General features: G+C 34.4%; 1 pseudogene; it reads left to right on the forward strand.

Annotated features, from left to right (window-relative positions):
* Positions 1-8,087: 8,087 nt before the first annotated feature.
* LOC136123192 (kinesin-like protein KIF3C) overlaps positions 8,088-15,380 on the forward strand; it is a 29,926-nt pseudogene continuing 22,633 nt past the window's right edge.

A 15,380-nucleotide genomic window follows, 5' to 3' on the forward strand; every position in this document is an offset into this window, starting at 1 on the left:
AAACTTGCCTTGAGTCCACAGATTTATAAGACATATTTCCCAGTGTCTCTGGGGTTTCAGTCATAGGGTGTGAAAATTTTTATCAATGAATACATAGAGACAGTGGGAGAAGAAACTGCCTGTAAAAGATATATACCATTTCATGAGTTAAAGAAGTAAATTTCTAGAGTTTTATTAGAAATGCAAAGGCACAGGAGGTTATTGAAAATATATGTCTGTCACAGACATAGAGAACAGACATGTGGTTGTCAAAGGGGAGGGTGGAGGTGGGGAGGGATGGAGTGCGAATTTGAGGTTAGCAGATGCGAACTATTATATATAGGATGGATAAACAGCAAGATCCTACTGTGTAGCCCAGGTAACTACATTCAATATTCTACAATAAAGCACAATGGAAAAGAATACGAAAAAGAATGTAGATAGCTGAATCACTTTGCTGTACAACAGAAATTAACACATTGTAAATCAACCATATTTCAGAAAAAGAAAGCATAGAGTCTGAATGTGTTTCTAAGAATCAAATTTGTTTTAAGATTAAAGGGTGAATATTTTTAAAGAAACATTTTTGTTAAACTCAAAAAGGGAACAACAGTGAAAAGGGGAAATGGAATTAAGCAAACAAGCTAATTATGTTGGCAGAAGAAAAAAAATCCTTAGGGGAATGGTAAAAATCTCAAAGACCAGGTTAGACAAATGTGAAAGGGAAAAGAAAATATTCTTTACTGCACTTGTTGATGGGTCCAGTGAAGTTTTTTTGGTTCTGAAGCTATATAGCCATTTGACTCTAGGGTAAAGGAGGGAACAAGAGAAGCCTAGGTGAGAGATCATTTAATGTTGGAGGTAATTCACAGGAGTGGGCTGAAGGTGCAACTGCTTCTATAATACATACATACATGCATATGTACATAAGCAAACAAATAAATAAATGTCTTCTGAATAAGATGATATCATTGGACCCGAGCAGATAAAGAAATTGAAAAAAAATTATAAACATTGATTTTTTTTTTGAACTTCAATTTTCAAGGAGGAGAGGAGATATTTTATACTTTATTTCTATAAGTTTAATGATGGGGAAATTCACAGTCCTCAAGTTTGAGAATCATTTTATTACTTGTGTCATATTATTTAGGCTATTATGCTATTATTTGAGTTATATAATCAACACAAGTGAGTTATTGAATAACATGGCTGCTTTTACGTGAGATGAGAAACAAAATGCATGGTAAAATTGTGGTATATGATTCACTTCAGCTTTCTGGAGACAACAGTTGAATAGTCCTACAGGGGTTCCGAAAGATAAATAAGAAGTTGTGGTAGATATAGGGAGAGGAGCCCCAGAGTTGGGCCATGACTTTTGGTAAGCAGTTATTTATTTCCCACAAGTGGGCACAGGTCCAGGTTGACCGTAGGTTTGGTTATTAACCCCACTGTTCTGAAAATATGATGGGGAGTGTTCAGAGGGAATTCTCATTCGCCTTACTGTTCATTTCCTTAGCAGGCATTCATTTCCTTGTCCACTGCTCTGGAGGGAGTTCTGAATTAAATAGTATTTAATTAAAAATGTCTATTTCTCCTCAAACATATAAAGTGAGGCATAACCCACATAAGTATGTGATATCAGTGCAAGTCTGTATTCATTGAGCCATGCATCTGCATATTGCACTGAAATTGGGCAATGGTAGTCTAATTCTGATTTTTTCTTTTTTTCTTAGACACATTCCCAAAGCACAGTGTTTATCCCCTCTAATTTTATTTGTTTTTGTGGTAAGATCTCCTAATAAAGCTTTCCCCTCACTGTGAAGAAGGATAACCATTCGTAAATTGTTTTGGCTATAACTAGGTAAGTTCAAATCAAGGCAAAAGATAGATGCTTACTTGCATTTTCCAAGCTAAAATTACCAATAACACACACTCATACACACACACACACACACACACACACACACACATATACTTTATCTCAGTCCATTAGTGAATTCTCATTAGGTCAGATGAGAGGAAAAGTGAATTTCTGGCACCATCAATCCATCAGAAGTTGGGTACATTTTTTTTTAAATGTATTAAAATGTACTCTCCTAAATCTTATACAATTCATATGAAAGTATTAAAATAAAAATGAAATTAACTAAGGTATAATAAGTTTTTTGCCATATAAATTTTCTCCAGAGAGTTAAAATCCCATTTTTATAACATGTTATAAGGAAATATATGAAATAATATTTTTATAATGAGAATGTGTAATACATCAGACTTAAAGATTAACAAAGACACAGTCAGAAACTCCACACAAATTTGTTGACTCCACTTTGCCACATTTCCCCATAAAATTAGAATGCTTTTCTAAACAAACTCTGTATTTACCTTGCTTCTTCACTAATGGATGATTATCACCTACAGGTTTCCAGTGGGCTATAATTTGAGCACACAAGTATCTCCCCTAAACTTGAACAATTTTAAAAACTGCTTGTCAAAATAAGGCAAACTTATTTTAGAACAAAATATATTTCTATAGTCATGGAAGACTTATCAGTATGTGTGTCCTTTTAAACTACAAGGGGAAAAAATATCTCCAAACTAGGGAATGGTTTATGTAAAAATTTTAGTAGCACAAAGCTATGCTTTATTTCCTATTATTGCTACTGTGATTCTATAATCACTTTCATTAATTTCCAAAGATTATAAATAAGTTAAAAATTACATAAGCTATCCATGTTTGTAATCTGATAATCAAAAAATAAAAAACCACAAACCATTCACACTCTTACCACCTAGAACTATTACTATTATAGTTAAATTGAGATGGGATTTTTATGAGAGCCTTGAGATCTAGGTAAGCCAGCCTTTGACCCATTGACGTCTGTGAATATGTCTGAAGTATTGTTATAATTCACATGGTCACCTTTGCCTCTGGGTCCTGTTTACAAATACCACGTAGTGTATTTATTCTGAAATTTAATTTCTGTTCTGCAATCTATCAACCCAGATTTGAAAGTCTGGCCTTCCCATACAAAAAGTCATTCACTAAAAAATTTTGAATTCAGTAGACTCTCTCAAAGACTTTATGCATGTTGTGGACAGAGGACTTGTAGAATATGTAGCTAAAGTCATTTTATATCTTAGCAATGCAAATTGATTTAATTTCAATACTATGCACTTGTTTTTATTAAAGTTCTTTGGGAGATAAAGAACAGTGTTGGACATGTAATAAAAACTATTTATGTGTTTTAATTTTTATTTTGGTCATGTCACACCTATGGTTCTCTAACTTGCCCTTCCCCAGGTGACTTCCTCTCCCATAGTCTGACTGTCCCAGGCTCATAAGTCCCCAAATAGTTGTCTGACTTTATGCGCTTCCTCTCCTATCCAATGTAGTTTACATTGTGAAGAGGTTGGCTCTTTTATCCTCTTTGCTAATTCCAGATCCTTTAGGTTTCTCTCTTCTGCCAGTGTTAGTTTCATCTAGACATCCTTCTCAATGTTCCTGACTCATAGAAATTTCTGTATCAGCTATTAAATTAAAACTTTTTACACTCATTATTGGTGTATATGTGAAAAAGAGTATCTTACTGTATCTTCTTATCTGTAATCTCTAGTTATGTTTTTAATTTAGCCATATATTTGAACCTTTTTCCACAACCATATAGCTATAGAAGCATAAGGGCATACATCTCACAAGAAGACAATAATGAATGTGAGGTTTTCTTAAGATCAAGAGAGTTTTAACTTTGATATTACTGAGAGTTTTATAAAAATAAGACATTCATCCAATTGTGTGCTTAATATTGATATCTACCTATACGTAAAATGTATACAATTATTCTAAGATGTATTTACTATCATTAAACAGCATGTGAAAACTGTTCTCAGACCACCCCATCTAAAACTGGTCTTTAGTATTGGCTTTGGCTTTCACAGGATTGTATGCAGACCAGTTTCTTTCATTCTTGCTCTCTTTATACACAAATAAATGTGCTTCTAGGAAAATGATACATCTTTCATAATTTTTTCATATTCAGTGGTACCATTAATTATAAATGAGTTATTTGCATAAATGATGTTTAAGTAAATAAAAACATTACCTGACTCTGAATATTTGAAACAGTAAATTTTAGTTCAAATTGATATTTTTGGCAAAAAGACAAGATGAAAATACCTACTGGAAACAGAATGGCTGAGGTAAACAGATTAGGTTGACTGTGTCCAACTGGTATCTGGAAATGTATTTTTTAACAAACTGCAATGTCTGACATAAGCTAATTTAGTACTTTAAAGTCTATGAATGGAAAGACGTTTTATAAACACTGGTAATAGGATTTATCAGGCAGTATAGGTTAGATTATGCTGCAATAACAAAACAATCCTCGCAACTCTGTGGTTCAATATAACAAAGATTTAATTCTCATTCATATCAAATGTCTATCATAGATCAGTTTTGCTTTTGTGATTTTCATCTTTACTCTAGGACTGAAGGTGATGACACATCACTATCTGCAAGATGCTCATGACCTTGGTAGAGGGAGAAGAGAGTTCTGGAGGGTCTTGGAAAAGCAATTACATAATCTGGACCAAATTTGATATGTTAACACTTCTGCTATCACTCATTGACCAGAAATAATCACAGGGGCTCATTCAACCACAAGGGGGCAAGAAAGCTCAATTCAGTCTAGGAGAAATAACCAGAATTAACAGATTGGCAAGTAGATAATTCATTAACGTTAAATTATATCTATAACCAGAGGTATGCTGAAATTTGCTCATAGCAGTTTGGAAGAGTTGGTTTTGTGAATCTCTTCCCAACCCCTTATTTAGTGATATACCTTTGGAAGCTTGGATGTTTATATCATGAATATTGGCAAACACTACAAATTAGGGCTTTTTCCTCCCCCGAGAGCCAACTGTTAAACATTTATAGCACACCAGTGAGTGTAACTTTATGAAGACAAACAAAATATGCTAAAAAGTAGTACTAGCAAAAAGAGAGCAATTATTTCATGTTCATACCTTGACAGTTTCAAAGATATCTGTACCGTGTTCCCTACATTTGTAGAAGGTACTTATGAATAAGAAAATAATTTAATTGAAAAATGCATTAGTTCTAAGTTCTTTTCTGAGCTAAGATCCTTAGATAAGCAGATGTCCCTGATTTACTCCTTAGTTAATAACAGCCAGTTTCAGCTTCCTTACAAAAAAAATAACATATTAAGACCTTGATGAAACTGAACATTTTAAACTCCATGATATTGTAGACTAGATCTACATATGCTAGCAAAAGACTTCCAGTGCTGGAGAGAACTTATTTGCAGAGCCGAGCTAATATTATCTGTAGCGTCTTACAAATTTCATTACAACATGTTATGTCACAGCAAGAGAAATTCACTATTAAATTTCTTTAAATTTTAACTATATATATTCAACTACTTCAAAGTTATTTTCCCTAGAAATTTGCTTCTGTAAGTTAAAGCAAATAAATATATATTTCCAAAATTGTTTATAATGTCTTGGTTCTTACAAAATTAGATGCTTATTAATTAAATACCCTCTGGTCAAAGAAAAATTGAACAGGGTAAGTTAAACAGGCAAGGAAGACTGAATTTGAGACTATCATAATAGGGAAGAGAGACTGAACTCTATCCCACAGAAACAAAAGGCTCATAGGCTTTTAAGCGCTTGCCTGAGTTAGTGGAAAAGTACTAGAGGATGCTGGGTTGAGGGAGGGAGATTAGTCAGTGTGATTAGGCCATCTATACTTGCCAACTGGCACTTTGTTTGGTTCCTACTCTCCTTCAGAGACAGAAAGAGAGGGGCACTATCCTCCTTGATGATTATATTGGAAAAGATAATCCAGGTCCTTCAGAAAGATATTCCTGGGTTATAAAACTGGCAAGAGATTGAGAGAACATTCACATCCCAAAAAGGCAGACAAAGAATTTGTACTTAAAGGTTTTCTAAAGTAAGTACTCTAAGAAAAGGAAGACAGGCTTCTTCCTGTTTAGTCAAGTTGAGGCCTTTAAGGCCTTTGTGGTCACTTCTAATACTTTAAAATAATACAGTGTGTCCAATAAGTTTGGTGTTAGTCAATGCTCACATAAAATTGTATTTAATTATTTTTTGCATAAACTACTACTCCATCACTTTTCCATTTTCATTTGTCATTCTCATGTATAAGACTGTATTTACAAGTTGGTTCAGTAAGAAGGAAAGCAAAGACTGCAGCCCTGGAATACAGTGGAACTAAATAACTGTCTAAAGAATTACAGCTCTAAGGCACTCCTTGATTTTGATGTTTCTATGGACTGAATATTTCTGGCCCCTCAAAATTCGTATGTTGAAATCCCAATACCAAATGTGACTCTGCTTGGAAGTTGGGTCTTTATAGGGCCCGCGTGCTGCAACTACTGAGCCTGCGTGCTGCAACTACTGAAGCCCATGCACCTAGAGTCCATTTTCTGCAACAAGAGAAGCCATCACAATGAGAAGCCCGTGGATGGCAACGAAGAATAGCCCACTCCTGCCACAACTAGAGAAAGTCTGCGTGCAGCAACAAAGAACCAATGCAGCCAAAAAATAAATTTAAAAAGAAAAAAAAAGAAGTGATTAGGTAATGAGGGTGGAGTCTTAATGAATGGGATAATGCCTTTAAAAAAGAGAGTCCAGAGAGATCCCTGACTTTTCTGCCATGTAAGGACACAGCAAAAAGATGGCTGTTTATGACCTAGGAACCAGACACTGAATCTGCTAGCAACTTAATTTTAGACTTCCCAGCCTCCAGAACTGTGAGAAATAAATTTCTGTTGTTTAAAAGCCACGCAATTTGTGGTATTCTATTATAGTAGCCTGAATCAACTAAGACAGAAATTGTCATAGTCATGAATGGACCTTTTTTTTTGAATTTTATTTAATTATTATACAGCAGGTCCTTATTAGTTATCCATTTTATACATATTAGTGTATACATGTCAATCCCAATCTCCCAGTTCATCCCACCACCACCACCACAACCCCGCTTTCCCCCCTTGGTGTCCATACATTTGTTCTCTACATATGTGTCTCTATTTCTGCCTTGCAAACCAGTTCATCTGTACCATTTTTCTGTATTCCAGATATATGCATTAATATACAGTATTTGTTTTTCTCTTTCTGACTTAATTCTCTCTGTATGACAGTCTCTAGGTCCATCCACGTCTCTACAAATGACCCAATTTTATTCCTTTTTATGGCTGATGAACGGATCTTTAAAAATGATTCTAATGAGAGCTCAGAAAGAAAAGACATAGCTAAAGAAAAAGCCTCAACTTTTCCTAAAGAATATCTAAGACATTTTCAACAGTGTTGGTAGGAATATGGATGGCAAAGACCATTCTGATGAGGTCTCAGATGAAAATGAGGCAAATGTTATTGGAAACTAGAGGAAAGGTAATACTAGTTATAAAGAGACAAAGAACTTGGCTGAATTGTGTTTGCCCTTTCTGGATGATAGAACTTGTGAGCAATGAAACTGAATATTTATCTGTGGCTATTTCTAAGCAGTGTTGACAGTATGGCTTAGCTTCTCCTGACTCCTTCCAGTAACATTCAAGAAAAGAGCAATGACTTAAAGATGGAATTGTTAACCAAAAGAGAAGCATAATTTAAAGAGTTGGAAAATTCTCAGCTTATCAATATTGCAAAAAAATGAGAACACTAAGGATGTGGCCAAGGATCCTTTGATAATGAGATTAGTATGGATCAGCTATTTCAACAGAAGCCAGGAGTTATTCTCTAAAATGTGGAAGAATGGCCCTGAAGACAATTCAAAGATCACCAAAGTTGCCACTCCCATCATAGGCTCAGAGTGCAAGCAAGCACCCAGGAAACAGAGCAATTTCAAAGGAGGGGCTGCCAGTGCCTGTGGGACCTCAGTGAGCATGGCCTGGCACTGCCTCCCATCACAGGCTCCCTGCACTCTGGTTCCATGTTCCTTGGCCACTCCAGGTGAGGTTCTTATAGGCTCTGTTGTGAGATGGGTCACAGTGGCCACCCCTCTGGAGGGTGCAAGCAGCAAACTTTGGTAGCTTCAGTGTGGCATCATTTTTCCATCAAGGAGATACATGAGCCCTGTGGAGCTTGACCTTCGTTTCAAGAATAGAGCTGCCTGGAGTCACAGGTGTGCAACCCAGGCACAGAACTGCTTCCAGATGGGATCACTTCGGAGAAACATCATGGGGGCAAGGCCTAGAAACAGAGGCACTTTGAAGGCAGGGCCACCCAAGGTTGGGGCTCAGGGCTGCCCAGCAAGCTACATGATCAGGACTGCTACTTCAGTGTGTCTAGAAGATGATTCTTCCACCCCAGTGAGCCTGGAGGGTAGAGCATCAAGACAAAGAGGATTATTCTTGGGCCTTAAGGTTTTTTTTTTTTTTTTTTTTTTTTTTTTTTTGCGGTACGCGGGCCTCTCATTGTTGTGGCCTCTCTCTTTGCGGAGCACAGGCTCCGGACGCGCAGGCTCAGCGGCCATGGCTCACGGGCCTAGCCGCTCCGCGGCATGTGGGATCTTCCCGGACCGGGGCACGAACCCGCGTCCCCTGCATCGGCAGGCGGACTCTCAACCACTGCGCCACCAGGGAAGCCCGGGCCTTAAGGTTTAATGAGCATTGTTGGCCCCATTAGGTTTTGAACTTAAAGGGAAATGTCACTCCTTTTTTCTTTCCCATTTCTCTCATTTGGAATGCGAATGTCTATCTTAGGCCTGTCACACCATTGTATTTTGGAAGCACATAACTTATTTGGGTTCCCCAGTCCACAGCTGGAAAGCAATTTGCTTCAGGATAAATTGCACCTTAAATCCTACCCATATCTGATTTAGATGATATTTAGAAGAGACTTTAGACTAAGACTTTAAAGTTGATTATGGAATGAGTTAAGACTTTTCTACTAAGATGGAATAAATGTATACTGCATGCAAGGACATGAATTTGGGAGACCAGGTGTAGAATACTATAGGTTGGATGTTTGTACACCCCCAAAATTTGTGTGTTGAAATCCTAATGTCTAGCACAATAACATTTGCTGGTGGAGCCTTTGGGAAGTTACTAGGTAATGAGGGTGGAGCTCTCATGAATGGGAATAGTGCCCTTATAAAACAGAGTCCAGCTACTCTGTCCCTTCTGCCATGTGAATACAGTGAAAAGACAGTCATCTATGAACAAGGAAGCAAGCTCTAATCAGACACCAAATCTGCTGAAACACTGATCTTGGACTTCCTAGCCTCCAGACCTCTGAAAAATAAATTTCTGTTGTTCATAAGTCACCCAGTCTAGGCTGTTCTAACAGTCTGAATGGCCTAAGATATATATTGACGCTTGCCTTTTCCATAATTATGTATCATGGTTTAGCTACTAATAATAGTTATGGCACCTATGCTGTGAAATATTTATTTTAAAATATAAATTGGAAAAACTAGAAAAGCTGAGTTAGAAATTCATTTGGAGGTTAAAATGGCTGAGAATAACCAAGGAACCCTTGGAGAAGAATAAGGTGCTGATAAAGACAATAACATATAAATAGAAACAGTTTCATGCACAGATGGTCACTTGATATATGACAGAGGTGGTACTAGAAATCATTGACAAAAAGGGGACTTTTCAATTAAAAGCTCCTTCAAATACTGGGTATTCATATATGAAAATAATTAAACTGTTTCCCTACTGTACACCATACATAAAAATCAATTTCTTGTGCATCAGAGCTCTACAAGTGAAGAGAATAATTATGAATATTTTAGAAGATAATAAAAAATATTTTCATAACTTAAGGGTAAGAAATAATTTCTTAAAACTAAACACAATTAGTTACTAATTATAAAAGAAAGGAGTAATGCATTCAATAGCACTATAAGTCATTCTGATACGAAGAGTGTAGAAACACTGTATGAATAAAGATTTGCAACATCTTTAACCAACAAATTAACTGACAATTAAAATATATTGAAAACTCCTACATTTAATTGCAAAAAGGAGAGAATCTATTTAAAAATAGGCAGAAGCCTTAAATCGCCTCTTAACAAAAGAGGAAATCCAATTAGACAACCAACAAATGAAAAGATGTCAACGAGTTAGTAAAAATTCAAATTAAAATCACAATGTAAATCTATTCACAAACATCAAACTGGAACAGATTTAAAATTCTAATCTGAATAGAATGTAGATCAAGGGAAACACTTATATGCTGTTTTGAGTATAAAAACTGTTATTGTCACTTTGGAAAATGTTTGAAGTCATCTCATAAATTTGCATTGTCACATACACTACAACCCATCAATTTCAGTCATAAATTTATACCTTAGGTAAGTTCTCATACATCTGCTATACAAATCTACTAGGATATTTGTACAAGAGTATACAAAACAGCATTATTTGTTACAGGAAAAGCAGGAAACAACTTGCCTCCACCAATAACAGAATGGAAAACGTGCTACTTTATACTATGAAATAGTCTAGTGAGATGGTGTATAACAAAACAAGAGTATTGTACTTGGAGCTAGATTACAGAGATTCATATCTGAGCTCCATCTCAAATAAACTCAACTCAATATTATTATATTTAATAATAATATCTACAGTTAGTATGAGAGTATCATCATCATTGTTAAAACAATGAAACTGAATGAACAACAGTCACATAACAGCATAGATGGCTCTAGTAAATGTAACACAAAGCTAAGAAAAAGACAAACATGAATGTGTACAGTGTAATTCCATTTGTATAAACTTCAGAGACAGAAAACTAGATATTGTTAGGGGATATACACAGAGACAGTAAATCTAAAACAAAGTAAAAAGAAATGTAACCCAAGTGTCAACACAATGATCACTTTTAGGAGTGGTGGGCAGATGTGATCACAAAAACAAAAACAAAAAAAATGAAAACAAGACAAACAATAAAAAATAACATCAGGGTTATTGGCAAGTTTCTAATTTGTGGACTGGACGGTAGTATATGATTATGTTCTTATATTACACATTAGTCTGCTCATTTAGATTTTACTCACTATTCTATGCATATATCTCCCAATTAAAAATACACTAACAGAAATAATTATATAGACAAATTTAATTAGAGTAAATGTGAAGGTTTTTTTCTACAGTAACATAGAAACTTGCAACCAAAATGCTTCCTTGAATAGCAGAGGAAAAAGTGTTCAGCCAGGAACTAGGTATATGTCAGTAGCTATATGTGACATGTGATCAGCTGGGTTCAGATAAGAATGTGAGGGAATACCATTTCTGATTTAATTTTGTTGTTTTGTAGACCTAGCGAATACACTCATGGATCCCTTAGAGAGATGTTTCAGATTAATAATTTGTTTTCCCTTGTCAATAATGGCCTTTCCATGAATCCTTCATTACACTCAGCCTGTAAAATTTGCTTTTAAAGTACAGGTAACATGTGCTAAGCATGTGCAATGCTCACTGTAAAACCATCCATTGTGTGAAGAAGTCATTTTTAAAGAGAAGACAACTTGTTACAATAGGAAATTTACATGAGTACTAATTTAAATGTTACTATCGTAAGTTCAATTTATAATTGTGAAAATATCTTACACGGTAAAACACAGTGCCTCAGGTAAAGTGGGAATTGAAATTATTTTAATGTATACAGTTTGGGCATGAGCCAGGTGAACTGGCTAGCATTCAGAGATGCTTCACCTAGCACTACTCTGAAATGGTTCTAATTATGATTTTCTTACCATAATCGAGTACATCTGGATGGCATCAGACACTTTAAATTTGCCTTTTTAATATTTTTATATTATGTAAGCTTATGTTTTGGTGATCAAAACAAATGTTGACATTGGTTTAAATCCTGAAATAAAAGTCGCATTTTTTTAGAGGCTCTTAATGCAGAGGTTACGTGTGTCACACAAAAAGATACAGGAATAACTCCTAAATTCCTACAAAAAGGGAATTTAGTCTGTGTTTATATGACTGTTACATGATACCACCAGCACTACCCACAAAACAAATGAATAAATTATGTTGACCTAATATATTTCTAAAAGAGTCAATTTATTATGATGGTTGAAAGTTTAAAAGCTCTGAAACAGAATCTCTCAATACACAAATTGAATTTTTTTTCACTGGTGATAAATAAAAATTTAAAAATTAGAAGGTATGACCTTAGAATGTATGTTTGTACTGTAAGCCTGAAATTTTTTCTGAACCAAACAGGTTGTCATGAATATCAAGAAGAGAATGCAATGAAAATTCTTTTCAGTGTTTATACTCACAGTGCTGTGAGGGATATTGGAAACTGTCAGCTTCAAAAATCTTCCTCTTAATGAAGCTGAGCTTCTAACAGGATAACAATTTGTCCAAGATAAATAGTTACTAAATTAATCAGGACCAGAATCTGAGTCTGCTAACTCCTAATTTATAGCTTTCTGTGACAACATGTTGTTGAAGACTGCATTTATGTTATGAAGCTATGTAGTTGTTTTCCAGAAGTAACATTTTTTCTAAGCTTCTTTTGCTCTTTTCTTCAGGAGTATTCTTTTATGGGATACAATACAAATTTAATTATCATTTTAGCATTATATAAAAAGTTATAAAAATGAGGCATGCCATAACTAGAGATTCTATTCTGAACTCAGACTTGATAACCATACAGAAACAGCATGATGACTCACCACCAGTGGCTCTCCAGAAAGGCTGAGAGCCTGTTTAAAAGTTAATAAAACTTCTTCACCTTATTCTCAATAGTCTTGGCTGACAGTATCAATCACAATTCCATACAGACAAAAATGGAATCATGGAAAATCAATGCTGCACAACCAGAGTTAAAATCTACCAATGCAGAGAGCAAAGTCTGTGAGTTTGCAACATTTATTGAGTGCCTATTATGGGACAGGTTAAAACCCTATGACAATGGTGAACGAAACCAACCCCCACTCCTTCCCCCTGAAAATAACCAAAAAGTTCACAGTCTAGAGAGAGAGAATAATAACCAGCATCTGTTGAATTCTTTTATGTTACCAATTGGCATCATCTATATCACCATATTTCATGCTAACTCAATGATATATATTTTTACTCTCATTTTACTAATGAATAAATTGAGGTACAAAAAATGTTTTAAAAAACAAAAGAAACTGAGGTACAGATTATTTAATTGCATTGCCCAAGTCAATTAGCTATTCTAATTTTTTCAGTTTATATATTTCCCATAGGCTGAAGATAGTTAAATATAAAATTGTAGTCAGTTTCGGAGATGCTGTTTCCTGTAATTTCCAAATATTTTGGAAATCATAAGTATTATTTCTTTTTCTCAATAATTTACATTAAAACTGTCAATTAAGGTACCTATCACCAATTCTTACCTAATTACAATTCTCCTGCAAGTCTTTCTCTGGTTCTGGTATCTATCTTTAATTTTTACCAAACCCCTGGTATCTATGCCTAGACCTAAGTATTACTCATCAGAAAGTTTATCATAGATATTTAAGACTGAAAGTTACCCTAGAAACCTTTAGAACTAATATTTTCATTTTGTTTCTTCAGGTGAGGAGACTAATCCTAGAAAAACAAAGCACTTTCAGAAGATGACAAAGCTGGATAGTTAATGGAAAAGTTTGGGGTAGGGGAAAGGATGAGGAATAAAATCTGAGTTCCTGACTCTAATCTGGTATTGTTTTTCTGTATTTTATTGCTTGCTAGCAGCTACTGAGATAAACGTTTGCACTATTTTCTAAAATAAATGTTGATAGATTGTAGGTGTAAGTCTGTCTTCTTACTACTTTATTTCCATCCAAGTTTATTTTCAGAACAATTCATTTTGAACACATATAACAGCTATTATTTTCACTTTCAAGCCTCATGCTTTACTTGCCAGTTTATTAATTTAACAAATATTATTTATTAATCATAATACATATTGAGTATTATAGAAATATAAATTTCTATTAATCTCTATCTTAAAATTTAGTGTCTTAATTACTCAAGATGTCAATTCAACTAACAGTTCAACATAATTGCTCTTATCTTCAAATAAAAGCAACAAAAGATTTAAGTAATGTAGGCTCATTAGAGAATAGCAAGTTTAATTTTTTGAATAATTAAACTGAGTAGAATTCTATGTTAGTAGCAATAATAGCTAAAATTTATATAGCATATAATAGATGTTGGGAAGAGTGGTAAACAGTTTACAAATATTTTCTAATTTATTCCTCAAAATAAGCTATGGGACTGGTATTAATTTTATTTTATTTTTTATAAATGCAGACACTGAAATCCAGGTAGGTTAAATAATTTACACAAGGCCATGTGTGGCTCCCTAAAGTGTAGAAACTCAAAATTTTTCATTTTTATAGAAATATCAATTTCCTTTGCTTTATTTTCCCCGAAGAGCACTGATTATTTTCCACAATCTAATATGTTTAGATTACTGACTTAAATATCTATTGCTAGTGGCAACAACTTGGAATACAAACTGCTTTCTCTAAAGATGATATGTCACGTGGAAAATTAGAATTTTAAAAATAATAATCTAATTTCATTACATGAAGAATTTGTACAGAAAACAAATTCTTTGACAAGCTGTTCCAACCAGGTGGCTCTTGGATCCAAGCCAGAGGGGGAGAAGGTATAAACTAGGCATATGTCATCCATCCTTGCCAATCAAATTTGCAAATATTCAAACAAGATCAGTTAAAACATAGAAATGTATAAATAGATCATATTTCTTTAATGCCTATCTTTAAAGGAGCTTTCAAGCAATGTCATCCAATTTGTTAACTATAATATTTTCCAAGATATGACACTTCATCTGTACAGCCACAGATCTTCAACAGAAGTTTCTACTAAGTTAAAAAGATTTTTTGATAGAATATTCAATAGATGAAAGTGTTACAAAAGCCATGGAGAGAGTTCTTTACAATTAGTTGATTTTAGCTTCAGGCTTGAGAAAAATTTTAGGTCCTCAGAGTTTATTTGCTATATTAGGGTTGTTAAGTGGGGATATGCTAAGCTTTAATAAAAATCTTCCTGCTTTAATAAATACATGTACTTATTTTCTGTAACTATTTCCTTAAGGTTAGGATTTGCAGGTAGAATTGAGGTTTTACCTTGGATTGAAAATATTTCCCCAAGGACTGCCTGATATAAACTTTTAAAGAGCTCCCTCAACTCTGAATTATCAGGCCTAATACATCTATAGAAAAATATGAAATGCAATAAATATCGCTGCATTGGCAATCATATTACAACACATAAATGTATCAAAGTAATATGCTATCTTAATCTTACACAACATATAATTGTGTCAAATTTATTCAATTAACAAAAGAGAAACAATAAAGTAAGCAAAAGAGAAGAAAGGGAGAAAGATGGTGCATGAAAAGAGTAATT

Source organism: Phocoena phocoena, chromosome 5 (genome assembly GCF_963924675.1).
Source record: "Phocoena phocoena chromosome 5, mPhoPho1.1, whole genome shotgun sequence".
Taxonomy (NCBI): domain Eukaryota; kingdom Metazoa; phylum Chordata; class Mammalia; order Artiodactyla; family Phocoenidae; genus Phocoena; species Phocoena phocoena.